Raw genomic sequence first — 16,574 nt, 5'->3', positions numbered from 1 at the left:
CTGTCGTTATAAAGAAAACTTAACATAAAATACAATCAACAATGATTAGTCTTCCCGATACAACTGATATATTTTAGTAAATGATTACATGGAATTTTAAGATCAATCACTTCGTTATTTTGAACATTTTGTAACATAACAGATCTGTAAGAACACTGTCTATTAAAGCTGTGTTTCAAATGTCAACAAGAAAGAGTTTCTTTTCTGCGCATAATTTTAGCATTGCTATCATTAAATAAAATAACAAAGTTTAGGTTAACAGACAATATTTTCCAAGTATTCTTCCTCTAACGATTAATTAGTAGGGAATGAACACAGTAAATTACAGAAATTACACTAAAGTTAAAATCTTGCTTTTTATAAAGTTAGATATTAAGTTTGAATTTTTTGAAAATTTCAGTCAATAATCCAAAAACCAAATTTTTAAACAAACGAGAATCAGAAAATATTGAAATATGGATTCTTTTCGCATTAAATTGCATGAATAAGAAAGGACTTCAGTTTGAATAACAATCAAGTCCTATTGGACAGATCCCGTTATTAATGCAATAGTGTGAGGCGAAAGCTAAAACCGTTAATGTTCTTTCCAGTATTCTTAAACTTAATTTAAATTGTAACGCATTTTTATCTTATAGACGTAGTGAGTCCTTCAAAAAATAGAATGCTTTTAAGAATAATATTAGATTTTCCCACCCAAGGATGAAGTTCTTTGCATAATAAATATATGGAATTGAAACAAGAAAAAAACGAATTTCTTTCCAGATATTTGATTATTATAATTAATAAGGTGTAAAGAATTGAAGTTTAAAATGAGAAGCGGATCTCATCATTCTTTGTTTTCTTTCCATAATTTTAACTGCGGGTTTTATATTATTATGCGAAATAAAACATTCAAAAACATGTATTTCTCCTTTTTTTAAACTTAATATTACTAAATTGCTTTGGTACTTACAAAAAGCAATTTATTTTTAAAACAAAGCATTGGATTCTGGGATATGTGTTTCGTGTCATTTCAACATTTACTTTCTAACTTATGTAAATGAAAGACATTTTGAACACGTTGATAGCATAATGAAAGAAGGGGAAACGAGTTTATTTAACAAACTAACGAATCGATGCAGTTATATAATATAGTATTCTTAATATTATTTCTATTACGAATGTATATGTATAAGTCTATAAATTGACAAAATCTTACTGCACGGGTTATAACTGATGTAACAAGATTTTATTGTTGTTATTTTTATTCAGAAACTTATATAAGCTAAAATATAGTAAGTGGCGCAATTGTTTGTTTTGTTTTGAATTTCGCGCAAAGCTACACGAGGGCTATCTGCGCTAGCCGTCCCTAATTTAGCAGTGTAGAACAAGAGGGAAGACAGCTAGTTATCACCACCTACCGCCAACTCGGGGCTTGCTCTTTTACTAACGAATAGTGGGATTGACCGTCACATTAGAACGCTTCCATGGTTGAAAGGGTGGACATGTTTGATATGACGGGATTCGAATCTGCGACTCTCGGATTACGAGTTGAGTGCCTTAACCACCTGGCCATGCCGCGCTGTGATGCAATTAAAAGTGAAAAATGGCATGTACAGAAAAGTAACGTTAAACAACGTATGCTGTGTTTTCTTTGGTATTAGGTGTGCCTAACTAGTTGAAGTCTCAATTTTTAAACTGGTTTAAGGATGAAGTCAGTTAAATGAAGTGTGTTTTGAGTTACCGACGTGATGCTATTATTCGTAAAGACCTGTTTTGTACATTTCGACTTAAAGAATCTTGGACATAAACGTTAACCTCAGTATGTGTGCAAAAGTTAAAATTCCAAATGATCGTGTCCATTTTCAAATTAACTATCTCACAAATCAAAGAAACAATGGCTTTTTTATACTTACATTGCTTTTCAACCAAGTAGAGATCGGAGTTGAAATTATAGAATATGTTATAAGCACCATTTATTTAATGAATACAGTTAAAAAATCACTTTCCTCAATAATATTTTGTTAATTGCAACTTGTGGATCGTGAGTATCCTTGAATTCAAAATTTTCAGATTCAAGATTTTCCTAAGAAAATTAAGGTAAGAAGCCATATTTGTAAAAAGTATGCATTCAACAGCGACTGTGGCACTCCTTGCATTGACAGAGTTCTTGCATCTGCTAGTCGTACTTTTAATTATTTGAAGAACGACGTTATTGTGTGAACAGTATAAAGTAACTTTATTGTACACAAGCTAAATGCCCGTCATATGTTCTTCTCAAAATCATATCTAAATAAATGTTTCATGAACGTCTTTTCTAAAAATCAATTATAATCTAGTAACAATATAAGAATGGAGGAAAACTATCTTGTAGCTAGTATTTAAAAAAAAATGGATTTTTATGTATAACTGGTCATTTTCCTTGCTTAAATTAACATTTTGACTTTGTGTATTTTTTAATTAAGTTCACACAGCTTTCTTAACAAATCTTTGTGGATTGAAACACGCGAAAATGGTTCTCATAAACATATTCCTGCTTTGCCAACTGTATAACTCGGCAAATGATTAACAGTGAATTTTATTGACTTTCAGGGTCTTCACTTTAGACTATTTTCCTGGTTTGGTCTTTGTTAACCTGATTAACTGAAGAAATATGCTTTAATTTTGGCATTTTCAAAATTGAAAGGTGTTGCGGGTAAAACACGCGGGTTTTATAAAGTTGTATTCAAGGTGTCCGACTGGGCAAAATTTGTTGATGGTTTAATAGTGTGTCTGATTCCTTACAATCAAGCAAACGGAATGGCTAATTTCAATCAATGATTATTTTTTGTGCGCTGCAATACTAAACGCGAAACGCGCATATACCCGATTTGATTTGATTACTCATTACGTGTTCTACAAAGCTACCCTAAAGTCCAATTATATGCCCAAAGTAGCGTATTTGTATATATGGCGAGACCAATTTAAAACAACAAACTTGTTTGTCGCTGCAGAAGTTGCCGTCGTTTCGGTAAGTTGCGTATCGATCGGTACCGCAACGAGCGAAATATCGGAATAAGAAATGGACGGCTTTATGTCTTTATACTGTATGTAAAATGTAAAACTGTATACATGTATAGGTGTTTATAGTTATATATATATATTGCTCACAGTCAAACCGTTTCTACTGGTGTATTGTAGTATGGTTTTAAAATTTAGGTGTAATATAATTTTTTTCATAGTTTTTGGGAAAAAAATCGTGTTTATTATTAATGCAAAACAATGGTTATGTAGTCGCTTATATGTTTGTGTGAATATAAAACACCATTTGAACGATTCCGTGAAGAAAATGTGTACAAGTTTATATATGAACGATAAGTAAAACAATGTACCACAAATTTTGTTCCTGGATAGTATGTGTTATTTCTTAATTGCTTATGTTGTAAAAGTACAGAAAATGGCCATTATTTCCTTCAAACTTTGCTTTTGAGATCTGGATAATGAAATTTAGAAATTAACCTATTTTCTATGTAAAACGGGCAAATTTGCACATTTTCATTTACATGAGGTCTGAATAAAACAACAAATTAATCAAGATTTGCATGTATTTGTACTGAAGTTATACAAAAATGAACAAAAATGTTTACAAGTGAGTAGTTGTTCGAGATTTGTGACTATAATGTAAATCAATTACAAGTATCAGCCTCCAAATACAGTCTTCCATCATGTTTTCGTTATACGTTCCTTAGTAGCGGCGTTCAAAGTCCAGTATATCTTGGTGGAAGCGCTCGCCTTGCTCCTCTGAGTATGCTCCCATGTTCTCCTTGAATTTATCAAGATGAGCGTCAAGGATATGAGTTTCAGGGACATCTTGCAGCCCATTTTGCCGTAGTTCTTTATCAGAGCCTTAACAAGTTCCACATAATTATCGGCCTTGTGATTGCTCAAGAAGCTCCTAACTACTGCGACAAAGCTGACCCAAGCTTTTTTTTTCCTTCCTACTGAGCTTCTTGGAGAATTCTGTGCACTCCGAAATCTTCTTTATTTGTGGACCAACAAAGACACCAGCTTTGACCTTTGCTTCAGACATCTTAGAGAAGAAGTCTCGAAGGTACTTAAAGGCTGCAGACTCCTTATGAAGAGCTGTGACAAATTGTTTCATAATACCCAGTTTTATGTGCAATGGTGGGAACAACACCTTCTGGAGGTCGACTAGTGGCTCATACTTGATAGTGTGCCTTCTCACAGAGAACTCGGTCCGTTGTGGCCACTGCTTCCTGTTGTAGTGCGCTACGGTGTTCATGATGTCCCAAAGGCAAAGATAACAGGGAAACATGGTAAAATATCCTTGTAGACCCATCAGGAATGCCACTATTTTGAAGTCTCCGATAACCTCCCAGCCATACTCATCATACTTCAAGGCTTCTAGCAAGGTCTTGACGCTGTCGTATTCTTCTTTGAGGTGCACTAAATGAGCAGCACAGTTTTGAGGCTTCTGAATGAACTATTAATGAAGAGGAGCCACTCGTTTAGGTTACAGGCAATTCCAATTGCCTCGCACAGACCGGATACATTGTGGCAGAAGCAGAGCCCATCTTGACGAGTGAAGAAGCTTGAAAAATGTCGGTGACGCTTCCTCTGACTTCCACTCTTTCGTCTAACAAATCTCATTCCTTGAGCCTAGATTTCAAAAGCTCGGTATTCGACTTTGTTAGAACAAGATCTCTGATTAAGTCATTAAGGTCTCTTTGTTTGAGGTAGTATGGGTTTATCTCACCAGCTGCACCTCTGAAATTGTAATCTAACGTCTACAGTCTTCAATGTCTACATCATTTTCTGATTTGTTGCTTTCTTCTGAGGATGGCTGCTTTCTCTCTGGCGGAGTGGGTACAGGGAGCTCAGGGCAGTGTGGCACTGGTGCGATGAATCATGGAAGGTCCGAATACATGATAGCAGTTGTATTCTGGCCAGCCCGACGTTTGGAAGGGTCTACCATACAGAAGTAGCATTTGATTGAGTGGCCAGTGGGTTCACGCTAAATTTTTTGTAATAGCAAACTTCATGGCTCTTTTTACCCTTTTCTATCATCCTGTAAAAGAGCAAAATAATATTGTTATTATAAAGAATAAATTTATTTCATCCACAACTAATGTGTAAGAGGTTCATGCAAAATATTTTGTATGTGATATTTTTCTATACTATTGGAAATAAAAATGAATTAAAAGATAATTAAATTTTAATATATCTAAAATTTGTATAATATAAAATATTACTATTCAAGCAAACAAAAACTGTCCATCTTACCTTCAAGAGTTTTTTGTTTGCAGTGCTCGTAGGTAAAATGAGGTGCTCATGGTTTGTCTTGTGTGCCGACAGGTATACTAAAATATGCCTTGTGGGCCTCACACATTTTAGCAGATGCTGTCACGTAGTACTTTTTCGCTCTTGTCTTAAAAAATTGGCCACATACATAGCAGAATGCATCTGGAGAATGCTTGCAAATTCTTAATGCCATCTCTGATAAAATAAGATAAGTCACTTAGGCAGCTAGAACTAAATTGAAGTGGTGAGTGGTGAGCCCTATATATATATACATTGCTGGCCAAAATCATAAGGCCAATGAACATAAAGAAAAAAATATGCATTTTGCGTTGTTAGACTCAACCATTATTTGACTAGAGCTTCGAAAGATGAAAATAAGAAAAGGGAAAATAAAATCTTTTTTAGCATATAATAGGGAAAATGTGAACACTATGAAATTAGTCTAAATGCCAGCTGGTCAAAAGTTTAAGACCGCACCAAAAAAAGTCCTAAACAGGGTAGGAAATGTCCAGCAAAAGGTCTCAGCAGTGAGTTGCACGGCTCATTGCGAATAACTGCAAACATTCGCTTTGGCATGGTCGATATAAGTGTTTGCAGAAAGTTGGCTGGAATGTTATTCCAAGTGGTGAAGATGGTTTCACGAAGGTCATGCACTGTTTGGAATTGACGTCCATTTCTATAGACTTTCCTTGCCATCCACCCCCAAACATTTTCAACGGGGTTCATTTCGGGCGGGCACGCTGAATGGTCCAAAAAAATCACGTTATTCGCCATGAAAAATTTCTTTGTCCTGTAGGCATTGTGGATGGAAGCGTTGTCCTGCTAAAAGATTCACTCATTTCCACACAAGCGAGGGCCTTCAGTCAATAAGAATGCTCTCTCCAACATGCCAATGTAGTCAGTTGCTGTTTGACGCCCCTGTATAATCTGAAGCTCCATTGTTCCATGGAAGGAGAAAGCACCCCAGATCATGATGGAACAACCTCTACTGCGTCGTGTAGAAAATGTCTCCGGTGGGATATCCTTATCGTGCCAGTAACGTTGGAAGCCACCTGGACTTTTCTATGTCCCATGTTTGGTGCTTCTCAGCAAAGTTTAACCGAGCTGTTTCGTGGTGTGGAAGGAGGCGTGGCTCTTGAATACGTTTACGTATCTTAAAGCCTTTCTCTCGTAGATGCCGTCTTATTGTTTTTGAGCTGCAATCTGCGTCCATAAGGGCTTTAATCTGGTTCAACAATCGGCTGGTGTCTTGCCGGACAACCCGTCAAATTCTCCTGCTCAACGACGGCGAAATTTTTTGGGCCGACCACTTGAAATTCTCGTTCCGTATCCCTCAGGGTCTTTTAAGAAATTTGCAACAGCAGTTTTACTACGCCCAACCTCACCAGCGACGGCACGTTGAGAGAGACCTTGCTTTTGCAGCTCGACAATTCTGCCACATTCAAACTTTGTCAACTTTTTAGCTTTTGCCATGTTTTCACCCAATATAACACAGGATGTCAGTGGGAGATGTTGACAACGCTAATGCTTGAACACAAATGACTAAAGTTCGTTACGTGTTTACCTATTAACGCTTATTTTCAGTATTGTCTTAAACTTTTGACCAGCTTGTATTTTGGCTAATTTCATAGTGTTAATATTTTCCCTATTAAATGCTAAAAAAAATATTTATTTTTATTTTCCCTTTTCTTATTTTCATCTTTCGAGGCTCTACTCAAATAAGTGGTTGAGTCTAACAACTCAAACTGCATATTTTTTCTTTATGTTCATTGGCCTTAAGATTTTGGCCAGCAGTGTATTACTACGGAAAGTTCAAGAAAATTCTAAAAGGTTCTTGAAAATTTTGTAAGTTCTACAACATTCTAGATTTAGTCTATGAATCTACCTGGAATGTTCCAGAAAATGGGTATATTTGAAAATTTCATTACCCAGATCACAAAAGCAAAGTTTGAAGAGAAAAATAGGTATTTTCCATTTACTTTAAACATAAACAATTGGGAAACAACGTTTTCTATCCAGGAACAAGAAAAAGTAAAAATCTTGTTACATAGCGTTATCAGTAACATAATTTAAACAATGAAGCGTACTGAACACCGCCTAAGATTACGGAGGAGCATCTAGGACCCTCTTTCAAAACTAAACAGAATCAAATTTAAATATGAAAGAATAAAAAGTGTTATAATTTTTGAGAGACTTATCACATTTTTTTGAAATTGCATTTACAGAAATACCAATAACTTAAATTGCTGTCATAATTACCGCATAAGAGATAAATATCACTGTATAGGATCCACATTTAAGAGAGAAAAATAATAAAAAATATGTAGTAGTAATTCGTTACTAAGTATATTCAGAACGTTTTACCAAAAATCAGGGTGTACAACCTGCTGAATGTTTATCATTTTAGAGCTTTTAATGGCCCTGTATGACCAGGTGGTTAAGGCACGTAACTCGTAATCTGAGGATCGCGAGTTCGGATTTCCATCACACCAAACATTCTTGCTCTTTCAGCCCTGGCAGCGTTATAATGTAACACTTAATTCCACTATTCGTTGGTGAAAGAGTATCCTAAGAGCTGGCGGTGGGTGGTGATGATTAGTTGCCTTCCCTCTAATCTTACACCGCTAAATTAGGGGTGGCTAGCGTAGATAGTCATCGTGTAGTTTTGCGCGAAATTTAATACAAACAAACAAGGGATTTTAATTATTTAAATAATTTTGTACATATATACATCAACAACTTCGTCTATTTCTAGTTATTTTATTAGTAACATTGTCTTGAGTAAGTATATTCACTACGTAAAACACGTTTTCCAGTATACTAAAAATGTGAGTTATAGGAGTTGTTGTGAAACAAACTGGGATAGTAATTTCTATAGCTTTTAGAATAGCTATCATTATTTAACACTATATATATGAGATGTTGAAAAATTCAAGTCCAGTGATTAAAGCATGGTACAAAAATTTTAAACTTTTTACTTTCTGAGCCTTCAATTCCCCAGTACGAGTAGGTTCTTGTCAGGGAATGAACACGCGATTCCTTGCTTCTAATGAACGACCTAACGCCAAAGTTCAAACAAATTCTTCTAAATGAACTGTGAAATAGTTTCTGTTGTTACTTAGTGTCCCAGTGTCAAGTATCCAACTCCTTTTGAACTGCAACTATTAAAGGACAGAGTTGCGCCACCTATAGTATAAATCGTTGACTTATGTTTGTTTATACACGACAAACATTTTTCTACTCTTCCGATCTGTGATCACAATGAAACTTTCAGGGAGTTTAGGCAAATTCTAGAAGAATCTTGAAACATTTTACTTTAAATATTATCTAATTTTTACGAGATTAACAACTATTTAAAATTACTTCTTACTGATGCTTTCGTGTCATCAAATGACCTGAACCAAACTGCCATCAAAGTGAAGCTGACGAAATAAATGTTGGACATTGGCATGGATAAATTTAGTAGTTACAGTAGCAACAATAATGTTTGGCACTTTAACCAAAGGCTACAACATCAGATTAGTAAACGTTCTCCTATTTATTGAAGATATATATTTAACTTCGTCATATTACACAACAACAAAAGGAATCATAATTTAATATTCATTTGTTTGTTTCTTTGTTTTGTATACACACAGCAAATTGTCTATAATTATTAGAATTGACTAAATCACTGTTTGGGTACCCTTGCTGTTGATATAATTTCAGTTGGAACCCCCGTAATATTTCATGACATTCAGTCAGCTTAAAAGGTTTAGATTGGTCCTGAATCCATACCATAAACAAAAATGCAAAATAATCTGAGTATATATAAGTTTGCTTACCGTTTGTTTTCTTTTTATTTATTTCGCGCTAAGCTACACGAGGACTATCGGCGCTAGCCGTCCATAATTTAGTAGTGTAAGACTAGATGAAAGAGAGATAGTTATCATCACCTCCATCTCTTGGGCTACTCTCTTTACCAACTAATAAAGGATTGACCGTCACTTATAACACCTCCACGATTGAAAAGGCGAACATGTTTGGTGTGATGGCAGACACAGTTTCATATTTATTAACTATGTTGAACCATACTCTGAAGAAAATGATAAGGGATTAGAGAAAAGTCTTATGTGTTAGGTTTTTCTCTGCCTTTATTCTGGTCAAACATTTATATACAAAAACAATTACAATTTTTATTCATTATTATATAAGATCAAAGAATTAGTTATTCATAGCAGTGGAAGTTTCCTGTAGTACTTATAATGCCTGTGTATGTTCGTGTTCAACTTTTTTATTGTATTTTCAAAACATCAACACAAAATCTGACAATACAAAGGTAGAAATGGTAATGAGTGTATTTTCCTAATGGATTTCTGAATGTTTAAGAAGAATTCTTAAAAGCACAGAACCATTCACTTGGGCTGGTATCATCAAGTGAAATATATCAACTAAAGTTTCAACAATTTTAAATTATTACAATGCATAAATCGTGAGAACATCACTAAACGTTGTGTTACATCAAGATTACGTTAAGAACAAGGCAGGGAAACGAAATAAAGTTAATAAACCATTCTTCGTTGGAATATTCGTCAGTGTTTGTTTTCCTTTTTACATTTTTTAAAGGAAAATATTTATAGTTGACTATCTTCGCTGAGTTGACCAAATCTTGAAATTCAACGTTAAAATAAGTTGTTGTTTTATCACCCTCCCCTTAATTTTACAATTTCAGCATTCAAATCAGAGGTATCAAAGTAAAGAACGTTAGTTTCTTCTGGACAATGAGAGATAAAAATGTACTTAAAACACTATATAGGCATTATGAGAATGTAGAAGTTATAACTTAAACACTGAAAGCTTTCCAGGTGTTGTAGACCAACAAGCCCAACAATTTAATTTACACTTGGAAACTCTGTTGAAATGTGTATTTTAACTATTATGAATAATATATTTTCACTACTTCTAACATTCGATTGGGATGAAACAGTGTGGATCTGATTCCATTGGAAATGTAATTCTGAAATATTATTTTTACACACTTCTGATTTGAAATCTGAAACAATGAAAGTAAAAAGGATGATGTAAAAATATATCAATATACGTTATATTGTACCACAAATATTAGTGCTAATAGTGTTTTTTAAAGTTTCAACAGATTTCGACATTTGCACCAAACGTTTATTGAAAAACACAACTTTTAAGGTGGAAAAGGGCGCTTCAAAACCATATACTGGTAGCCTAATTGCTTTTCTTCCTAAATGACATGGCGTATGTTTTTTTCCTTTTTTTCCCCTCTCTTTTCCAACAAATTAGTTATTTCAGTAAAACGCTTTTCAAAGTGCAATTTATTGCTAAGATCAATAAAAATTACCCTGAATAATAATGCTTCCTTTGTTTGTAACGACTGAAATAGTCATGAATTTTGCATTTCCACAACTGGTATAGAATATAACTTCAATTAGTCAACTATATTTACACACTGTTTTGAAGATGTTCGTGCCAGTGTTCTGCATTTAGTGTGACATTATTTTTAACAGTATATTGAAAGGACATAAACTTGTATTAATATTCTTACTTTGGTAAAGATTGATTACGTCAAACGTTATAAATAAGTATCACTTTGGCTTTCTCTGAATCCTCTGAAGAGAAACAAGACCATTTTAAGAGGTGGTTCAGATGTTTTACAAATTGATATGAGTTATGATTTTTCTTCTGTACAAATGTTATCTGGAATAAACAGTAACAGCGTTGGTTTTAGGTATTCCTCAATTTAAAGGTTTGTTTGAATTTTTTCGTTAAATCACAATTCTCTTTAAGTAACTAATAATAGTCAAAACAAAGATGTAAGCAAGCCAGTGAATCTCAAGATTTACACTATAACTCTGAATAATAATTTATTTATTAACTCACTTGTGTTCATTTCTTAATCTAGTGTCCAAGTTCGAAATTATTCTCTGTAGTATAGTTTCTTATTTGCATATTATGGATAGTTTTAACATTTATCTGTTTACACCACAGATTAAGAACAGCCTGGTGTAATGATTAGGAATAACATAAATCGTGTTACGCCCTCTCTATAACAGCTTTGGAAACACACAGAACTGTGTAGATAAAGTACGGATAAAACTTATAATTGTCAGTGCACCTTTAGCGAAACTTAATTCCCGTAAAACATGTAGCTTTCAAGACTTAACAAAGTTAAGAATGTTTGTTTGAAGGTAAGCACAAAGCTACACAATAGACTATGTGTGGTCTGCCCATCATGGGTATCGAAACCCGGGTTCCAGCGTTGCAACTTTACAGGCATATTGCTGTACCACTTAGAGGGAGAAATTAGGAATTAACTTTTCTTTATAATCTTATTGAAGTAACTTACAGTTACGATAAAATAGTCTGTTTATAATGTAGCACAACATGGTGAATTAGTGATAATTTAACACAGAAAACTGATCTGAGGTAAGGTGCTACAAAACAGTAAAAAGTTATATAAGCAAGCACAACATAATGAATTAGGGATAATTTAGCACAGAAGACTGATCTAAGGTAAGGTACTACAAAACAGTAAAAAGTTATATAAGCAAGCACAACATAATGAATTAGTGATAATTTAGCATAGAAGACTGATCTAAGGTAAGGTACTACAAAAAGTAAAAAGGTATTTAAGCAAGCACAACATAATGAATTAGTGATAATTTAACACAGAAAACTGATCTAAGGTAAGGTGCTACAAAACAGTAAAAAGTTATATAAGCAAGCACAACATGATGAATTAGTGATGATTTAACACAGAAAACTGATCTAAGGTAAGGTACTACAAAACAATAAAAAGTTATATAAGCAAGCACAACATGGTGAATTAGTGATGATTTAACACAGAAAACTGATCTAAGGTAAGGTACTACAAAACAATAAAAAGTTATATCAGCAAGCACAACATGGTGAATTAGTGATGATTTGACACACTAGACTGATCTATGATAAGGTAGTATAACACAGTGAAAAGTTAATAAACAAGCACGAGAGACGGGGTGTAGTGGCGAGCTAAGGAATAAAGATAAGTGGAGAGTTCTTAAGCTTGAACAAAAACACCTCTTGAATAGCATAAACGCTGAATCATTCCCTCTTCTATATCCCAGTGTAGTCTTACTCATTCAAATCGATATCACGGTTTCGTGGCTTTTGTAAGACAAGCTCAGGCTATATTATAAGCAGAAAATATAACTTTCCTCCTTAATATTTCATGAACTACTGCCGTTGTAATAACAATAATGAGCCTCACAAGTTCATCCAATTCATATCGATAATTCAGAGTTAATAACAACAAAAGATATTTGTTTTTACTGTCAAGAACCTGTCGATTCCTGATATGATGTAAATGATGCATTTCGCTGTTCTTGAGACTGAGTACGAATTTTGATTATTTAATATCTGATTACTTTTGACATCGTCACCAATTCGTGAAACACGTATTACTGTTTAATAACCACGAGTGGTGTAGGTTATGAGCAATAACCTAACTCCTCGTGTATCTTGGGGTTAAAGACTTCAGCTTATATACATTTCATTGTACCCTCTCAGAATACATTTGCAAATAGATTGAGAAAGCTATAGTGTAAAGTTTAGCAACCTGTTATATGTTTAAACTGATATCTCACTTGTGTAAACCTCGGTTTATGCCGGTTATGTGGCCTACACTGTCTCCATGTGGTGGCTCACGATCAGGTTTATTTTCTCCTTTTCTTGTATCAATATTTAAAGTACCATTTTTGTGTTATTTTTTCCATGAGTATAGTACTTAGTAAGCATGACAGAATAAACAACAGATCATAAGGTTTCTACTGTTTTACTAAAACTGCCAGTCTCCACGTTTAATAAACTTATATATAACAGGGAATGTTTATTTAACTTGCCTGACGTGCCAACGTGTAAATGACGCTAGGCCACAAGCACTGTCAGGGCTATCAGTACATATTCGTGTGTTGTAATTTGATATTGTACTAAAGGTTTACTTGTTTTAGACTTTTTTGCACATTTCTACGCGTGGGTTAGCTACGAATAGCCGTCCCAAATTTTAAACTGAAAAACTAGAGAGATGGTAGCTAATTCAACAACACCTACCGTCAACTCGTAGGCTACTCTTATCTGGATGAATAATGGGATTTGATGATTATTCTTATTGCGTATCAACAATTCCAAAATTCGGAGCGCATTCTTTGTAGTAACGAGACACAAGTCACAGCATATACATGCTAACACTAGACCATGCCTGGCCCTGGCCTAAATGAAATAAAACGTCTTTTTTAACACCATCTGTAAATGAAGATGTTTTTATTTAATCTTCAATATCTTAGTGTGTCTAGTACACTTATATAAGTAAAGAAGCATTGATAAAAGAATCTACGACACACACCTAATACATTCTTTGATTTGCCTTACAAACTGTGCATTGTTGTTTCGCCTATTCAAGACTCAACATTATTTAAACACCTAAATTAACTTAGGTTTGTTTTTTCGTTTTTGAATTTCGCGCAAAGCTACTCGAGAGCTATCTGCGCTAGCCGTCCCTAATTTTGTAGGTAAGGCTAGAGAGAAGGCAGCTAGTCATCACCACCCACCGCCAACTCTTGGGCTACTCTTTTACCAACGAATACTGGGATTGACCGTAACGTTATAACGCCCCCACGGCTGAAAGGGCGAGCATGTTTGACGTAACGGGGATGCGAACCCGCGACCCTCAGATTACGAGTCGTACGCCTTAACCTACCTGGCCATGCTGGGCCGTGAATTAACTTATGTTACTATACGGTGAAGTAAAACGAACTTAAAACCCCATAACTAGAGATAATTTTAGTTTTAATATCTAAGTGTCTCTAATAAATTTACAAAAGTAAATAAAAGCCCACCAGTGACTTAGTTGTAAGTCTAGAGGCTTATAACGTCAAAAATTGGGTTTTAATACCCGTAATGACCACAGCACATATAGCAACAAACAAATAAAATAAACCGAAAAGAAATAAAAATGTTCTTATTTCCTAATTTTAATATATCACACTCCATGATCACGTCTCCATTCCATTATTATGGATATGATTTTAGGGGTAAAGAAAAAATCAATATAGACTGTAAAAGAAGTGCCTTACAGACAGTGTGAACATTACAACATATTTCAAACCGACATATGTTACTGTGTGTTTGTGTGTTTTTCTTATAGCAAAGCCACATAGGGCTATCTGCTCAGCCCACCGAGGGATCGAACCCCTGATTTTAGCGTTGTAAATCCGGAGACATACCGCTGTACTAGCGCGGGGCAACAAATGTTACTAATAACTTGTTCAGCGCAGCTGCAAACATTTAACTCGAATTTTGGAACGAGTATACCTTGCAATACAACGACTCAGAATTCACAGATAGAATTAGTTCTCCCGTGTTATGGGTTATGGTCTTCCTTGTCTAGAAGATCAAGCACTTTTGCAATAGGTTTCGAAGCTTTTCAGATTCTGCTAAAAAAAATTAGACCGTTTTTCATTAATTCGCAGCAGCTTCTTGGGCTTAGCTAGCTTTTACTTATTCCATAGCACACACAAATGAGGAAACATTTGAATGTCCTCTTCGAGGTCTAGCCGTGAAACATTTGGAGCATATTGAAATTTGTGAGTTTCTACAAAGTGGCAAATGAGATTAATATCGTAAGAAATCACAATAGTTGTACAACTAAACATCTAGCATAGGCTAGGTAGCAAATCGTTTGCATTTGAGATTACATAATGAGTCGACAGATGTCTTACATCATAAACAATTAACTGAAGAAGTGGCTGAAATTATTTTATAGCATTGTTTGTCCTGCCACAGATCTAATACTGTTTGTTATTATTATTCTTAAATTGTTTTATGCAATGTAATTACATTAAGCCTGAAAGGGAAACTTTAATATTAAACCAAATCGTTTTTTTTTTAGTTGCTCAGAAATTAATATTTTCAGCCACAAGTTCTGGAATAAAGTTATATTAATGAATATGTTTATTTAAACGAAATGTTTAATTTACAAATTTATATATGAATCTGTTGGGTATTATATCCCTGTCTTAAAATACAGAAGCCTAAATAAAATAATAGTTAATCAATGTTATTATTAAAAAGCAATTTATATAAAATCATAAAATTTTAAACTCTTATTTAGTTAATGTGCACCGCACATAACAGTTCTCCCAGTTTCGTATGCATGCAACCGAGGATTGGTTCTTCGTCTCTTTCCTACAAAACACTAAGACTACGTTTTAGGTCTATGGTCAATCAGACAAAAACAGCTCAAGAACTGATGGTGGTGCTGTTGACTAGCAGCTTTGCAGAACTTAATAATTCCATTTACTCGTCAATATTTCATACATATGTCACTTTATGTGTCATTCTTATTTTGTGTCAAACACAACGCAAAATAACTAGTCACAATAACGTACACAAGTTACAGACTTATTGGCGTAGTCACTGGTTAACAAGAAATACTAGGTAAGTTACTTCACTGACTTAGTCACTTGTTAACAACAAACACTTGATAATTCAGTTACTTCACTGACGTATTCATTGGTAAACAATAAACATTCTCTTGATAATTCAGTTACTTCACTGACGTAGTCATTGGTTAACAACAAACACTTGATAATTCAGTTATTTCACTGGCGTAGTCATTAGTTAACAAGAAACATTTTCTTGACAATTCGGTTACTTCACTGGATTGTGCGATAATCCTGTTCTATAAACTTCTCAAACTATCGGAAAACATTTTACACTTTAGGCCACGTGCTCATCTAGGAACGTTGAACTTCCTTCCTGCCTAAGAAGAATATAATTTCGAGAGACATCTACATTAACAAAACACAAACCAGGACAATATATATTACTTTGTGTGATATTTATATACTCGTTCTTAAAAGCTGAACCATCGTATATGTGTGTGTTTTGTTACAGCAGAGTCAGATCGGGTTATCTACTGTGTCCACCGAGGGAAATCGAATCCCTGATTTTAGCGTTGTGAATGTGAAGATTTACCGTTATCACACAAGGGGAGTGGTGAAAACGAACGAAAATTCTAAACCAAGTTTCGTAAGTTTCAAATGTAGCGTTTAGTTTCTTATTTTTATTATTTTCAAATACTTAGTTTTTCCCTTTCTATATTTATTTCTCTTGTGATTCAGCAACAAGTGTGAGGACTTATAACACTAACATCTGGGATTCGATTTCTCACAGTGGGCAACGCGCAGGCAGCCTATAGTGGATCTTTGCGTTACTAAAAAAAAAGAAAACAGATAAAGAACTTATTG

General features: G+C 34.4%; 1 protein-coding gene across 9 annotated transcripts in view; it reads left to right on the top strand.

Annotated features, from left to right (window-relative positions):
- The window catches only part of LOC143229213 (uncharacterized), a 314,530-nt gene that overhangs the window by 204,862 nt on the left and 93,094 nt on the right, over positions 1–16,574 (top strand). For 5 of the 9 annotated variants that reach the window (XM_076461218.1, XM_076461215.1, XM_076461216.1 and 2 more), the window contains exon 1: positions 14,182–16,356. The exons of 2 other annotated variants lie outside the window; for them this stretch is intronic. The gene's annotated coding sequence lies outside the window, so the exon portion shown is untranslated. Of the gene's footprint in view, positions 1–14,181; positions 16,357–16,574 lie in introns of those variants that run through there. 2 more of the 9 variants (XM_076461211.1, XM_076461210.1) reach the window with 2 other exon arrangements.

The sequence above is a fragment of the Tachypleus tridentatus genome, chromosome 10, assembly GCF_004210375.1.
Source record: "Tachypleus tridentatus isolate NWPU-2018 chromosome 10, ASM421037v1, whole genome shotgun sequence".
Lineage (NCBI taxonomy): Eukaryota > Metazoa > Arthropoda > Merostomata > Xiphosura > Limulidae > Tachypleus > Tachypleus tridentatus.
The sequence above is the reverse complement of the archived record's forward strand: the minus strand, read 5'-3'. Positions and strand labels throughout refer to the sequence as shown.